Raw genomic sequence first — 16,278 nt, 5'->3', positions numbered from 1 at the left:
ATAGTAAATAGGGTCCACAATAGTATTTTATGGGTCCATGAAAAAATTTTGCTTTAAATGTATTTGATGTTTTACATAGTTTGATAAGCAAAATAAAAATTTTGAAATAAGTATCTATAATATTACAGTTCTATATTTAAGATATGAGGAATTATATACATTATTTACCTTTGATGGATATTTGTCATCATCTTGTTTGTTGTTAACACAATGTTTCGGCTGATATATCCTCCAGCCTTCATCAGGTGCCTTGGGGAAATTTGGAACCTGGGTTCTCATTTCTAAGGTATTTTTCGATGTTGTTGTTGTTATTATTATTATTATTATTGAGGTCACTGTCTGGAAACAAACTTGGAATCTTGGGGTTAGTAGCCTGCACTCTTAACCACTAGGAATGAGAACCCAAGTTTAAAATTTCCCCAAGACACCTGATGAAGGCTGGAGGGTATATCAGCCAAAACATTGTGTTAACAACAAACAAGATGAGGACAATTATCATCATCATCGTTTAACGTCTGCTTTCCATGCTGGCATGGGTTGGACGATTTGACAGAGGTCTGGCGAACCAGATGGCTGCACCAGACTCCAATCTGATCTGGCAGAGTTTCTACAGCTGGATGCCCTTCCTAACGCCAACCACTGAGAGTGTAGTGGGTGCTCTTATGTGCCACCGGCACAAGGGCCAGTCAGGCAGTACTGGCAATGACCATGCTCAGATGGTGTTTTTTATGTGCCACCTGCACAGGAGCCAGTCCAGCAGCACTGGCAATGATCTCGCTTCGAATGTTTTTCACGTGCCACCAGCACAGATGCTAGTAAGGCGATGCATGTAACAATCCAAATATCCGTGAAATGTAAATGATGTAAATAATGTATATATATAATATTAGTTATTAAACAATGAATGGCTAGGGGCATGAGAACCTGAATAAAATAGTAATCAAAGGGGTCCATAGATAAAATATGGCTGGGAACCACTGATGTAGATGCTCCATCATTGGGTTATATAAGTAAGGGATCTATCTATATATATATATAGATAGATACAGAGGATACCTCTTTGGTTTGGTCAATCAATGAAAGTCATCAGAGCTGATTGAGTACAGCAGTACCTGTTGATCAATTGGAGGCTTAGGGAATTCGTACCCCTTCACCAATGTTATGCTTTATCCTAGGTAGTATTTGATCTGGAAATATATATTATAGTGCTCTGAAAAAAGGATTTAGGAAAATATCTAGTTAGTTTGCATTGATGAATTGTAATCTACTGTCCCTTGCTGAGAAAGAAAAGAAAATAGAAAAAGTTTCTTTGAGGAACATAGACAAATTCAGTTATATTGAATACCATACAAAATAAATTCTTGATTTATTAAAATTACCTCTGCCTCTGGAGGATGTATCATAATTACCAAATGACAATTAAGACCAGCTTCACTTGAGAAGGGGAGGTAACCTCAAGATTCAAGAATTCCTCAGAATAGACATACCTATTTCTTTATTACCCACAAGGGGCTAAACATATAGGGGACAAACAAGGACAGACATAGGTATTAAGTCGATTACATCGACCTCAGTGCGTAACTGGTACTTAATTTATCGACCCCGAAAGGATGAAAGGCAAAGTCAACCTTGGTGGAATTTGAACTCACAACGTAACGGCAGACGAAATACCACAAAGCATTTCGCCTGGAGAGCTAATGGTTCTTCAAAATAGACATACCTTTAAGGCAAAGAATAGGCTTATTGTCTGGAGACAAGAGGACAGTCATGGACATGTATTTCTGGTTCATTAGCCTTCATCAGTACAACAACTGTCAAAAACAGTTATGGTAAGTAGCTTGCTTATGAACCACATGATTCTGGGTTCAGTCCCACTGCGTGGCACCTTGGGCAAGTGTCTTCTACTATAGCCTCAGGCTGACCAAAGCCTTGTGAGTGAATTTGGTAGATGGAAACTGAAAGAAGCCCATCGTATATATGTATATGCATATATAAATATATGTGTGTGTGTGTGTGTTTGTGTGTCTGTGTTTGTACCCCCAACGTCGCTTGACAACCGATGCTGGTGTGTTTACGTCCCTGTAACTTAGCGGTTTGGCAAAAGAGACCGATAAAATAAGTACTAGGCTTACAAAAGAATAAGTCCTGGGGTCGATTTGATTTGACAAAAGGCGGTGCTCCAGCATGGCCGCAGTCAAATGACTGAAACAAATACAAGAGTAAAGAGCGTGCGCGCGCACACACACACACACACACACACTGTATCATACAGATTCTGGCTAAGAATTATGTTGAAGGTATTGGTGTCTGTGAAGTACTCTGCTACTTAGATGCTGATTCAAAGAGCAGGGAGTTCCGTTGATTGAATAACTGGAATGGTTAGCATCAAAACTGCTGGAAAACTATTTGGTGAGATAGATAGACAGATAGTCAGATATTGGTAGCTAGTTAGAGAGATAGATGAATGAATAGATAGATAAATAGATAGATATCGATAGATAGGTGGAGATATGGCGCAGGAGTGGCTGTGTGGATTTGGTAGACGGAAACTGAAAGAAGCCCGTCGTATAAATGTATATATATATATATGCATGTGTGTGTTTGTGTGTCTGTCCCCCTAGCATTGCTTGACAACCGATGCTGGTGTGTTTATGTCCCCGTTACTTAGCGGTTCGGCAAAAGAGGCCGATAGAATAAGTACTGGGCTTACAAAAAAATAAGTCCCGGGGTCGAGTTGCTTGATTAAAGGTGGTGCTCCAGCATGGCCGCAGTCAAATGACTGAAACATGTAAAAGAGTAAAAGAGTATATAGAGGGAAAGAGAGAGAGAGAGAGAGAGAGAGAGAGAGAGAGAGAGAGAGAGAGAGAGAGAGAGAGCATATATAACATGGTCTCTTTCTTTCAGTTCCTAATGTCATTGACAGACTTCCAACACATTTGTCATTTCCTCTCAAAATATGTCAGAAATCAGTTTTCCTCATGTCATGTAAAACATTTATTTTATCAATTTTTAAATCTTTTATCTTTTATGTTTCAATTTTTAAATTTATTTATTTATTATTATTATTGCAGATTGCTGAACATTATGAGTTTGTCTTGACTACCTTTCATTTTTTTGTTTAACATAAAAGAGAGAGAGAGAGGAAATGACTCGTTTTAGTAGCTATGTTTTGCTTGTAAAATAGATATTTCATTGCGTAATACTTTCAGTGCTCACAATGTTCTAAAATAGCGCTACCTATTTCTTTATGTATCTATCTATTTATCTCTCTCTCACTCTTTCTCTTTCTCATGGATCTGCTTGCCCATCCATCAATTTATCTATCTACCTGTCTATCTATCTATCTATCTACCTGTCTTTTTCTTTTCATCCCCCAAAAGAAAAGCTCTACCTTGTAATTTGTCCCATCTGTGTGCAGCCCTGTGTGGCCAATAAAGAAACTTATCTATCTATCTACCTGTCTATCTATTTAGCTACCTGTCTACCTATCTACCTACCTACCTATCAATCTATCTATCTACCTGTCTATCTACCTGTCTATCTACCTATCTCTTCTTCTATCCACCTATCTAGTTATAGATATAACACTTCATTTCATATTTTTCCGGTTTACTCACCTGAAACGAGTATAAGGTAAGTGTTGGAGCAACATTCCCCCTCTCTCCTTCCAGCTGTCACAGCTCAGATGTGTCACAGAGTCAGAAGGAGGGAAAGTCAAAAGGATGTTTATGTCTGCTCCCAACAACATAGGCACCTAAAACAATTTATGAAAGCATGGCATGTGCTACTAAACTATACACTTTTGTGGACGATGGCTGGCTCTAGAGAAAAAGCATCATTTCTGATACAGGCACAAGGAAAAGTAATTTTGAGGGGATGGGTTAGTCTGTTACATCAATCCCAGTACTTCTTGACTGAAATGACAAGTTGACCTTGATGGGATTTGAACTCAGAATGTAAAGAGCTGAAAGTAAGACACCAAGGCATGCTTTCTGAGACTAATGGCCCTGACAATTCACTGCACCTTATATATATGTGCTAGCCCCATGTAAAAAGCAACTGTGCTGGCGTCAAATAAAAAGCACCCAGTACACTCAGTAAAGTGGCTAGCATTAAGGAGGGTATCCAACCATAAAAATCATGTGAAATCGGTGAAAGTAGAGTTAGTATCTCCAGTGGTAATCTGGGTGGAATGCTGGTATGTAGACGAGAGGTGTAGAACGTTCGGAAAGTAGTTAAGATATGCAAGTACAAAGAGTATAAAGTTAAAGCAGGATAAAACTGAGGTGACCATGTGTGCGTATAATATATAGTTAGAATTTATAGAAAGATAAAAGACAAAGACAGGTGTATGAACAACAAGCAGGTGTATAAGTTTGACACTCAAGAAAATGAAAAAGTCTTTTATGTTTCAATAGAAGGGAATAAGAGAAAATAAACAGAGAGAGAATGAAAGAAAACATGGAGATTTAGCGGTCAAGCATGTTGAACGATTAGAAATGAAGTTTGAAAAATGACTGAACCAAGTAAAAGAATACGAGGAGAAGTCAAAATTATCCTCACTTTCACCATAACATATCTTTATTATGGTCACGCTGCCTTCTGCGCATTTGTGCTTATAGTTGGTACTATTGTGGCCATGTGATCTAAGTTTGAGCCTGATCATGCCATTTTTCTTTCTGGCTTTCCAGTGTAAGCATGGCCACTCCGCTTGCAATGTACATCAAAGAAGAACAAAGAGCAGTGATCCGATTTCTCTGGAAAAGTAGTGTATAATCAATGGTGTATGGTACAGTGCTTTGCTGGCCAAAAAACTGAAGCCAGCAATTTGCACCAAATGCTGAAGCATATTATTGAAGAAAGTCGTGTTGTTGCACGACAATGCACACCTACACGCTGCTGCCCTGACAATTGAAATCATTAACTAATTGGATTTTGAGGTGTTGGAGAGCCCTGTCTACAGCCAGGATCTTGCCCCTTCTGACTATCATATCTTAGGACTGCTCAAAGATAAGGAATTGATGCATAAATGGTAGCATGACCAACCAAAAATCTTCTTGGAGGGAATACACAAGCTGATGGACCATGGGACCAAGTGCATGAAAAAGGAAGGGGACAATATAGAGAAATTACGTACTTGTTTATTCTTTGCTTTTGTGTAAATACATTGAAAAAACAAGAGTGCATATAATTTTTTACTCTCCCTTATGTATCTATACACATGCATACACACACACATGCATGCACACAACCCATATCTGTGAATGCGTGTGATCTTGGGTGTGTTTATACATACACACATACATGCAGAGTCCATATATCTTTATATATAAAAGTGAAGTTGTGTGTCTGTCTCCTACAATTTAGATTCCTAACTACTCCCACATTGTGCGGTGCACTGTAACCAAAAGCAGGTATCTTATAGTCGGGATTCATATCGAGCCCTTCTGGGTATTAGCACGCGTCTACGATGAGTCTACGATTTAAAAAAAAATTTACCATAATTTTTTCCCATTTTTAATGCATTTTTTTGCTATTATATAAGGGAAGTAACTCTCTAAAAATGTATTTTTAAATCTCAGAACGTAAAAAGCTACAGTAACACCTTTGTGGTTAGCCATATTGAGATGGCTATTATACTTTACATCTCTAAAAATGCTTATATAGTTATTTCCCTTACAAACCCGAGCAACGCCAGGCGATACTGCTAGTATGTATATATAGATCTGTGTATAAATACAGGCATAGTTACATGTGTGTGTATATGTAAACAGATTGATAAACATTGGGTAATTGCATAAAAGAATGGACAGATATTCTGGCAGGGAAACAAAACAAATATGACCTTACGACTAGGATAATTTAAGATTTTGATAAAAGAGAGCAAGAGAAATTGTTGATTAAGGAAATCAATAGGGGGTAGAGAGAGAGAGAGGGAAAGCGAGAGAGAGGGAGAGAGAGTTAGTTTGTTACTGTAAGACATTTTATAGAAAATAGAAGACAAATATTTACACTAAACATAGTTAATATTTAACACATGGATGTGTTTGATTTACATGTATCCATGAATAAGTATATCTGCATATGTTTGTATGAGTATGTGTGTGTGTGTGTGTATGTATGCTTCTACCACTGCATAACTGAAAGCTTGCAGATCTATTGAACAGAAGTTGCTACAGTATGGTAACTATTCTGTATGTATATATATATATATATATATATATATATAGAAAGAACTGCAATGGGGAATGAGGACTGCACTTACAACCATATAGATTCCTCTCCTATGTGTGGAGGAGATTTACAAGAGCTGTTGTCTATGGAGAGTACTTAGCATTGTCATGCACAATAGCCACTGGCATCAATAGTTTGTTCCTCTTGAAATCTTCCACTGCTGCTGTTGTTGTTGTTTAGCTCTCTGATCGATCAGACTTATGATCAAAGGAGATCTATTTCTTGTGGCTTAGTGGCGAGGGTGTTTGGGTCCCAGTGATAAGGTCAAAAGTTCTATCTATTCTTTCAGCAATTATCCAAAGCTTAACCTTCTCTTCACATCTACACAAGTGTGCATAGTAAAATGAGGATTCAGACAGAATTCAAATTCAGATAGAATCAAGTACTTGAAAGGTATGCACTAGGGGTAGTCTCTGTGGTTCCACCTTATGGTTGGTGAGAGTCAAAATATCATGTGTGTGTGTATATATATATATATATATATATATATATAAATAATATATATTATAAATAATATATAAATATATGCATATGTGAAGGTGCATGGCTCAGTGGTTATTTAATGTGTTACTTTCTTTAAGATGGTAGGGTAATATAAGAGCGATATGGTTGCTATTCCCAGCAAGTCAAGTGATCACATATAGGTTTCATCATTCACTTGTAAAATATTGGGTTGGTGATCAAATTCCTTAATTCTCATTGGCTGATTCCACCAAGTTGCTTGTTGTAGATATTACAGAATGGCATAATTCAGCTCTGTAAACAGTTGTAGCACTATAAAACTGCCAACTGCATTACTAGCTTATAAAGCCGAGTTCAAACTCCCCAAAGACTTAGAAAAAGTAAAATTGTTGTTGTGTTGTTTACCCTTAGATCAGCTTTGATCAGGCAGACCTGTGCTGAAATGCTCTATGTCTGTGATCATATCATTTTCTTTTTCAAACATATTTATCTTGAACTACCATTATCCAACGTGAATATTTGAAATTACAGGCTCATCAATCACTGCAAAAATGGAAAAGCAGCAGTGTATTTTAGAATAAGTCATTCGATTTCCTTGCCATGCGTTTATCCATATTTATTAAATTCATCTCCACACAGATATACATATATCTTATATTCTCATGATATTTCCAAGGAGAACAAATAGAATTGATCCGTGCAGACAATCAAAAGACCTGCTATTGTGAAGATGAAGGTAGTATCATTATTTGAAGAATGGATGAAAAGAATTGTCAAAAACAATTTTATTGATGCTAAACTTCAGATTAAGGTCTGACAACAACGGAAGGAGAGATGAAGTGATATTACAGGGGGAAATGGAATAAAATAAATTGAATCCTTCAGATGAAAAGTGATTTTCATGATAACTTGGAAGATGCACATTGAAATGTTGAGTAGAAGCGAGAGAATGTAATTTGTTAAATGTGAATCTTTGAGGATCCATGAGATTAGATTGAATGAGTTTCAACACCCAGTGAATCTTATTGACTTTGTTTTGTGTTTAGACATGAAGATAGAGGTTTCACTGAGTGGGCTAGAAGCACTAAGTACTAAGATCTCCAGATGATCATCGTCATCATCATCATCATTTAACATCCACCTTCCATGCTGGCATGGATTGGATAGTTTGACAGGAGTTGGTAAGCCAGAGGACAACACCAAGCTCTACTGTCTGTCCCAGCATGGCTCCTATGGCTGGATGCCCTTCTCAACATCAACCTATTTCTTTACTACCTACAAGGGGCTAAACACAGGAAGGACAAACAAAGACAGACAAACGGATTAAGTCGATGATATTGACCCCAGTGCATAATTGGTACTTATTTAATTGATCCCGAAAAGATGAAAGGTAAAGTTGACCTCAGCGGAATTTGAACTAAGAACATAGTGGCAGACGAAATACCGCTAAGCATTTTGCCTGGCGTGCTAACGTTTCTGCCAGCTCGCTGCCTTATCAACATCAACCATTTCACAGAGAGGACTGGGTGTTTTTTATGTGGCACCAGCACTGCTGAGGTCTGTCTTGGCATGGTTTTCATGGTTGGATGCCCTCTCCAATACCAGCTCCTTTACAGATTGGACTGGGTAGCTTTTTACGTGGCACCATCACTGGTGAGGTCAGATGGTATAAATTAAGTAGAAAAGACAAATAAATTTTGAGTAAAATCGACTACCATTTCAGTGGTTTCCTTTTCTAGCTGTTACAATCTTAAAGCCATAATTACTATACTCCTATTTACCGAACCAGCCAATCAATCAAAATCTATATTCTGGGAAGGCTGTAGACATAGAGCAAGATATATAACACCATCCCTCCATCTTTCTTGATAATCTGCCAACATCAAATTTTCCATAATCTCTCTCCCTCCAATTATTCTTTCATATTGCACAACCACCCCATTTCATGGTCTTCTTATACTTACTTTACTGGAGATTTTATCCATGCTTTGAATATTCGCAATACAAAATAGCATTCGTTGAACATTTCTTCTTTAATAATTACAATTATCATGAGTTTTATTTCAAATCACTAGAGGAAGCTAGCAAGAACTACAGAAATTCTTCAAAGGAAATCCATTTCGAACACAGCATGCCTAATACAGACATATTCATCAATATTTGTTAGTCAGCTTTGTAGTAAGATAATATTGGCATTACCATAAATTCACTTTTCAGTTCAGCTTCTTCAGTTTCTGATTATTTATATATAAACATATATATATATACAGATGTTAAATGATGATGATGATGATGTTGATATGAAGTAAAAACTTCTTTATTCATTTCATCATATTTACATAAATATTTCTGTCAGTGATTTTTCGGTGTTTTAAATTGCACTTAAGTATCATGTTTTTAAAAATGAAGTTTAAAAGAAAGAAAAAAAAACCTATTTATTATTATGTGTTTATGGGTGCTAAAATATTTTTAGGCTTATGATAACAATGCCTCCAAGTATCTTTGCTGTATTTGAAACTCCAGTATCTTTGCTGTATTTAAATATGAGGTATGAAGGTGAAGTGGTTAGAATTGCCATATAATATTTCAAGGTGTAGATGTGGTTGTGTGGCTAAGAAGGTTTGCCTCCCAACCATCTGGTCTCAGATTTAGTTTGATTGTGCAGCACTTTGGCAAATGTCTTCTACTATAGCTTCTACTATAATTTCAAGCTGGCCAAAGCCTTGTTAGTGGATTTGGTTGATGGAAACTGAAAGAAGCTGGTGACCCTGCCAGTGCTGGTGCCATGTAAAAAGAATGCAGTCCACATTGTAAAATGGTTGGCATTTGGAAGGTAAAAATCATGCCAAATTAGACTTTGCCAATGCTGGTGCCACTTAAAAAGCACTGTCCACTCTGTGAAGTGGTTGGTGTTAGGAAGGACATCCAGCCATAAAAACCATGCCTAAATAGACAGTGATGTCTGGTGCTGTCTTCCGGCTTGCCAGCTCCTGTCAGACCATTCAACCCATGCCAGCATGGAAAGCAAATGTTAAATGATGATGATGATGATGACAGTGATATATATTTGTATGTATGTATGAATGTGTATTTGTATGTGTGTGTGTGTGTGTGTGTGTGTGTGTGTGTGTGCACATTGTGTTGACATCATGTGGTGGTTGTAAATAAGCATTACTGTCATATAAATGGGGTAGTTCATTTTCAGGTATCAGTGGAAAAAATGTCTGGCCACAGGGAAATATTACTTTGCTTGGAAACAGGTGATAGTTGAGAACTGGGTGGGCCTCTGGCTAAATACCATTTGACCAATGCAAGCATGGACAAGTAGATGTTAAATGATGACGATGATGATGATGGTATAAAAATATGAATGGGGAAGAATAAATTGTTATCCTCAATGATTGTTGATCGTCATGAAAGCAGTATTATTCAACCTTTTAGTCGAGGCAGGGAGGGGAGGTAGTCAGTGCCCTTGACTCGTTATAGGGTCTCTGAAACTGGTGGGCGGTAGGGAGAGATGTTCTCAAACTGGAGCCTAGCTTGAATGCCTGCAATAGGAGACTACTAAAAGCACTCAGGGTTCTAAGTGGGAGTGATAATCCAGGCAATGGATTAAGTCTATCACCAGTGCAGGCCACAGTGGGATTAGAACTCAGAATGCAAAAAGCTGAAACAAATACCACAAGGTATTTGTTCTGATGTTCTTACAGTTCTGCTAATCCACTGCACTGTATTGGATTAGTATGTTTATATTGACCCCTACAAAAATGAAATGTAAAGTTGACTTTGGTGGGATTTGAACTCCGAGCACAGGGAGAAACAGACCAGAAACTGTGTGACAATCTGGCACCACTAATGACTCTGCCAATTTACCAGCCAAGCATTCTTTCCAATGCTCTTCTGCCAGAAAAGTGAAGTCAATATATTGGAGAAATAAAATTGACAATGTTCCAAGCTAATGTATTATGTAGAAAAAGTAAAAGAAAAATCTGGTTGGATGGAATATATTTGAAGTTTGTACTGTATTCCTGTGTCACAGCCAATTTCTGCCATCAGAAATATGACAAGTTTTCACCAAATACTCATTAACATTAGCTTCATATTTCTGTTGAAATACACAGTCTTGTTTCCAATCACTTTTGAAAATAATGAAGAATTTAGTGGAATAACTTTGTTGTTATTAACCTTTTTGTTACCATATTTCTATTGAAATGCACTGCGGAGGAATTACAACCGTGTTTCGTGGTCTGCTGCCACAACAGCTCCTTTATAGGATCCAGTTAGCTCAAGACATCATCAGGAGGAACCACGTCCAGTTTCGGCCCCTACTCCTCTACCGTTTTGACATGGCGAGGCCCCCCTTTTGGAGGTGTCTTCAGCTCTGGTGTTGGGTGCATGTCTTCTTTCTTCTTCTATCGTCTGTTTCCTGGCCTCTCTGATGTATCGTCAGCGAGTGTCAGTCGGTGACTGACTGACTTGTCAAATTTTTCCCTTTAAATACCTGCCGCTGGGCTCCAGCAGGCAGCCCTAGCAAGTTGTCACGTGACACTGTCTCACCATAACTAACTAGTGAAAGTGCATAGTCTTAGCCCGCGCATCCTCTAAACGACCGTCACCTGTCAGTCAGCAAAGCTGATTCAGTGTCAGCTTGTCTCACCTAGTGATTCAATTCTTCTTGAAAATAAGGGAAAATTTAACCAAATAATTTTGTAGTTATTAAACTGGTGTTGGGAGCATAAATTAACAGGAAATTTTGATGGAAGGTTTTAATTTAGATTACTTTAACACAGAAAGTTTCAGGAGTAGCTGTGTGGTAAGTAGTTTGCTTATGAACCACATGGTTCCAGGTTCATTCCCACTATGTGGCACTTTGGGCAAGTGTCTTCTACTGTAGCCTCAGACAGACCAGAGCCTTGTGAGTGGATTTGGTAGACGGAAACTGGAAGAAAATTTGTTGTGTATATATATATATATATATAATATGTATGTGTGTGTTTGTGTGTCTGTGTTTGTCCCCCCCAAATCGCTTGACAACCAATGCTGGTGTGTTTATATCCCCGTAACTTAGCAGTTTGGCAAAAGAGACTGATAGAATAAGTACTAGGCTTACAAAGAATAAATCCTGGGGTCGATTTGCTCGACTAAAGGCGGTGCTCCAGCATGGCCAAAGTCAAATGACTGAAACAAGTAAAAGAATATGAAACAAGTAAAAGAATGGAACAGCCTGCTCGTGAAATTAATGTGCAAGTGGCTGAGCACTCCACAGACTCGTGTACCGTTAATATTGTTCTCGGGGAGATTCAGCAAGACACAGAGTGGGACAAGGTTGGCCCTTTGAGATACAAGTACAGCAGAAACAGGAAGAAAGAGTGAGAGAAAATTGTGGTGAACGAATACAGCTGGTGCCTCGTGGAGATTTAGGTGTTTTTGCTCAATAAACACTCACAACACCCAATCTGGGAATCGAAACTGCGATCCTATGACTGAGTCCACCACCCTAACCACTGGGCCATTGCAATTCCACATTGTTTCCATCATGTATAGGCGTAGGAGTAGCTGTGTGGTAAGTAGCTTGCTTACAAACCACATGGTTCTGGGTTCAGTCCCTCTGCATGGCACCTTGGGCAAGTGTCTTCTACTATAGCCTTGGACCGACCAAAGCCTTGTGAGTGGATTTGGTAGACAGAAACTGAAAGAAGCCCGTCGTATATATGTATATGTATATATATATATATATATATATAATATATATATATATATATGTATGTATGTATGTGTGTGTATATATTTGTGTGTCTGTGTCCCCCCCAACATTGCTTGACAACCGATGCCAGTGTGTTTACGTCCCCGTAACTTAGTGGTTCGGCAAAAGAGAGTGATAGAATAAGTACTAGTCTTACAAAGAATAAGTCCTGGAGTCGATTTGCTCAACTAAAGGTGGTGCTCCAGCATGGCCTCAGTCAAATGACTGAAACAAGTAAAAGAGTATGTATGTGTGATGTGTGAGTTGAACTTCATGAAAATCCTGCAATTATATTTGCTCTAATTTCATTTCTTTGTTTCCTTTAATTGTTCCAACAGTTTCTTCATGAATATTAAATTATTTCAGAGTTTCTGTTGATCCATTCCCATTTCAAAGCTGATTAAAATTTTCAATTTTCATTTCTAATTTGACTTTCTTGTCCATTTTTGGTTTGACATTTCATACTCTATTATTATTCCTTAGTAACATTTAACAAAATGTATTTTCTTTTTAAAGTAGAAAACTAAACCTGACTTAAGTGCTAATTTAGTATGTGGTCTAACATGTTTTTGTCACAGGGAATTGAAAGTAAACTAATGGAAGATGAAATGGAAAGAGCATAATGAAGAGAATAGTTTAAAATCAAATGAAAGTGAAACTATGCAAGCCAACTGTAAATATATAGTGATTGGTGTTAGGAAGGTCATCCAAAAATAGATACCATGTCAGAGGAGACACCCAGCAAAGATCTGCAGCTTGCTGGATCTTGTCAAACTAGTCAATCTATGTCAACATGGAAAACAGGTATTAAATGATGATGATAATGGCAATGATGATATATATATATATATATATATATATATAGGTGTAGGAGTGGCTGTGTTGTAAGTAGCTTGCTTACGAACCACATGGTTCCAGGTTCAGTTCCACTGCATGGCACCTTGGGCAAGTAACTTCTACTATAGCCTCAGGCCACCAAAGCCTTGTGAGTGGATTTGGTAGACAGAAACTGAAAGAAGCCCATCATATATATGTGTATGTGTGTGTGTGTGTGTGTGTGTGTGTGTGTGTGTGTGTGTGTGTGTGTGTGTATGTGTGTATTTGTGTGTCTGTGTTTGTTGCTCCAACATCACTTGACAACCTATGCTGGTGTGTTTACGTCCCTGTAACTTAGCGGTTCAGCAAAAGAGACCGATAGAATAAGTACTAGGTTTACAAAGTATAAGTCCTGGGGGTCGATTTGCTTGACTAAAGGCAGTGCTCCAGCATGGCCACAGTCACATGACTGAAACAAGTAAAAGAGAGAGTATATATCTTTTTCTTTTACCATATGCGTTAGTCATTAGACAATGGCCATGCTGGGCCACCGTCTTGAAGAATGTTTAGTCAAATTAATTGACTGCAGGACTTATTTATTTTTTTAAAGCCTGGTACCTATTTTATCGGTCTCTTTCACTGAAACGTTAAGTTATAGGGACATAAACAAACCAACACCAGTTGTCAAGTGGTGGTTGGGGTCAAACACAAGTCACATTTGGTAGGCTTCTTTCAGTTTCTGTTTGCCAAACCTGCTCACAGTGCTTTGATCAGCTACAGCAGAAGACACTTGCCCAAGGTGTCATGCAATGAGACTGAACCCAGAACTATGCGATTAAGAAATAAATGTCTTACCACTGACTGAACAAGGCTTTGATCAACTGTGAATTAAAGGAGAAGACACTTGCCCAAGATGCCCAGCAGTGGGACTGAACCTAAAACTATGTGGCTGGGGAGCAAACTTCTTACCACACAGCCATGCCAGTGCTTATATATAATTAATAATTATTTCTTGTATAAATTACAAAAGACTCAATTAACTCTTGTGTGAGAATGTGTAGAGTCCAATATGTATTTGATCATAAGTAGAGTAAGCAGAATTACATATTATTCTTTTATTTGTTTCAGCTATTTGAATGCACCCATGCTGGAGCACCACCTTTAGTCAAACAAATCAACCCCAGGACTTATTCTTTGTAAGCCTAGTACTTATCCTATCAGTCTCTTTTGCTGAACCACTAAATTATAGGGATGTAAACATGCCAACATCAGTTTTCAAGTGATGGTGGTGGTGGTGGGGGGGGGGAACACACACACACACACACACATATATACACACATGTATACAACAGGCTTCTTTCAGTTTCCATCTATCAAATCCACTTACAAAGCTTTGGTCAGCCCAAGGCTATAGTAGAAGACACTTGCCTAAGCTCATTTAATTGGGGTTTTGGTGAACTATAGACATCAATGGATTGAGACGAGGCTTCTTTGAAATCTGATTGAACAACACCATGGCTCAAATATATAAACCTGTTTGCCATTACCATATGTGCACACACACACACACACACGCATGGACACACAAATACACATGCTAGCTCCAACCCATGCTAGTATGGAAAACAGATGTTAAACGATGATGATGTGTATATATGTATATGCGTATACATATCTTCCTTCATCTTATTATCAGCAATGTTTTAACACCTCTTTTTTTCCCCCCTGATGGCAGGAATTAGATGACTACAGTATAGCATATCACTCCTCACCTTTATCTTTATGTCATCTTACCTGTGACACCTAGCATCTCGAAATCCAATCACATCACTTCTCATGCTTCTCTCAGTATTCCAATGTCACAGTCACTTTCCACTGGCAGCGCATGACACCATTTCCTCATTGTCTGCTACAGTTGTATCTCCTGCGTCTATCAGTCTATCAGTTAATGTCTTTTACACTCCACCATTTTTTATCAACTTACTGGTGACTTGCTTCTCATCTCATGCAATTTAATATTACATGCTCAATAATCGATGAAAATGTCTCACTAACAATTCACATCAAGCTTCTTGCACATATTTCACGTTGTTTGCATTTTGTTTGAAGAGGGAAACCTTTTTTTAGCAACAAGTACTGACTATCTCATATATTATGTAAGGTAAGCTATTTGAATAGTTCAGAAAAGGCGGCGAACTGGCAGAATCGTTAGCATGCCGGGTGAAATGCGTAGCCGTATTTCGTCTGCCGTTACGTTCTGGGTTCAAATTCCGCCGAGGTCGACTTTGCCTTTCATCCTTTCGGGGTCGATAAATTAAGTACCAGTTACGCACTGGGGTCGATATAATCGACTTAATCCGTTCGTCTGTCCCTGTTTAGCCCCTTGTGGGTAGTAAAGAAATATATTTGAATAGTTCAGAGACCATGTTCAAATCCTGTTGAGGTCACCTTTGCCTTTTATCCTTTTGGAATCCATAAAATAATGTATTTGTTAAGTGGTGGTGTTATTGTTATCAACTACCCTCCATCTCTTCAAAATCAGTGGCCTTGAGCCTGAATGAGAAACCACTATTACATCTCTTTATCACAGGTTTTGTTGGAGTTCCTGGATTCTTGCATGCATAGTGGGCTTGCTGCCTGCAGCCTACATTACTATGCTATCTAATACTTTCCTGATTATTCTGGCCGTGCCAAGGAGGCAAACCTTTTGTAACAGTTCTACTGGGCAACAATAATAATCAGCACTATCTTCTTCCTTTTCCAAAGCCGTGTTATTTTGTACTTAAGAGGATTGTATTTATCTATCTTTTTGCCTTCCTTCTTGACTATTCATGGGTCAAAGACTCATGCAACATCAACTATATTATTATTATTATTATTATTATTATTGTTATTATTATCATTGTAAGGCAGTGAGCTGGCAGAATCATTGGCATGCTGGATAAAATGTTTAGCAGCATTTATGTTTTGAGTTCAAATTCTGCTGAGGTCAATTTTTGCCTTTCCTCATTCCAGGGTTGATA

At 38.1% G+C, this 16,278-nt stretch overlaps 1 protein-coding gene across 7 annotated transcripts in view; it reads right to left on the bottom strand.

The window, feature by feature from the left end:
• The window catches only part of LOC115210259, a 206,797-nt gene that overhangs the window by 38,285 nt on the left and 152,234 nt on the right, over positions 1–16,278 (bottom strand). Inside the window, exon 1 of one of the 7 annotated variants that reach the window (XM_036501876.1) lies at positions 1,057–1,261. The exons of the other annotated variants lie outside the window; for them this stretch is intronic. The gene's annotated coding sequence lies outside the window, so the exon portion shown is untranslated. Of the gene's footprint in view, positions 1–1,056; positions 1,262–16,278 lie in introns of those variants that run through there. 7 annotated transcript variants of the gene reach the window in all.

The sequence above is a fragment of the Octopus sinensis genome, linkage group LG4 (genome assembly GCF_006345805.1).
Source record: "Octopus sinensis linkage group LG4, ASM634580v1, whole genome shotgun sequence".
NCBI lineage: Eukaryota > Metazoa > Mollusca > Cephalopoda > Octopoda > Octopodidae > Octopus > Octopus sinensis.
The sequence above is the reverse complement of the archived record's forward strand: the minus strand, read 5'-3'. Positions and strand labels throughout refer to the sequence as shown.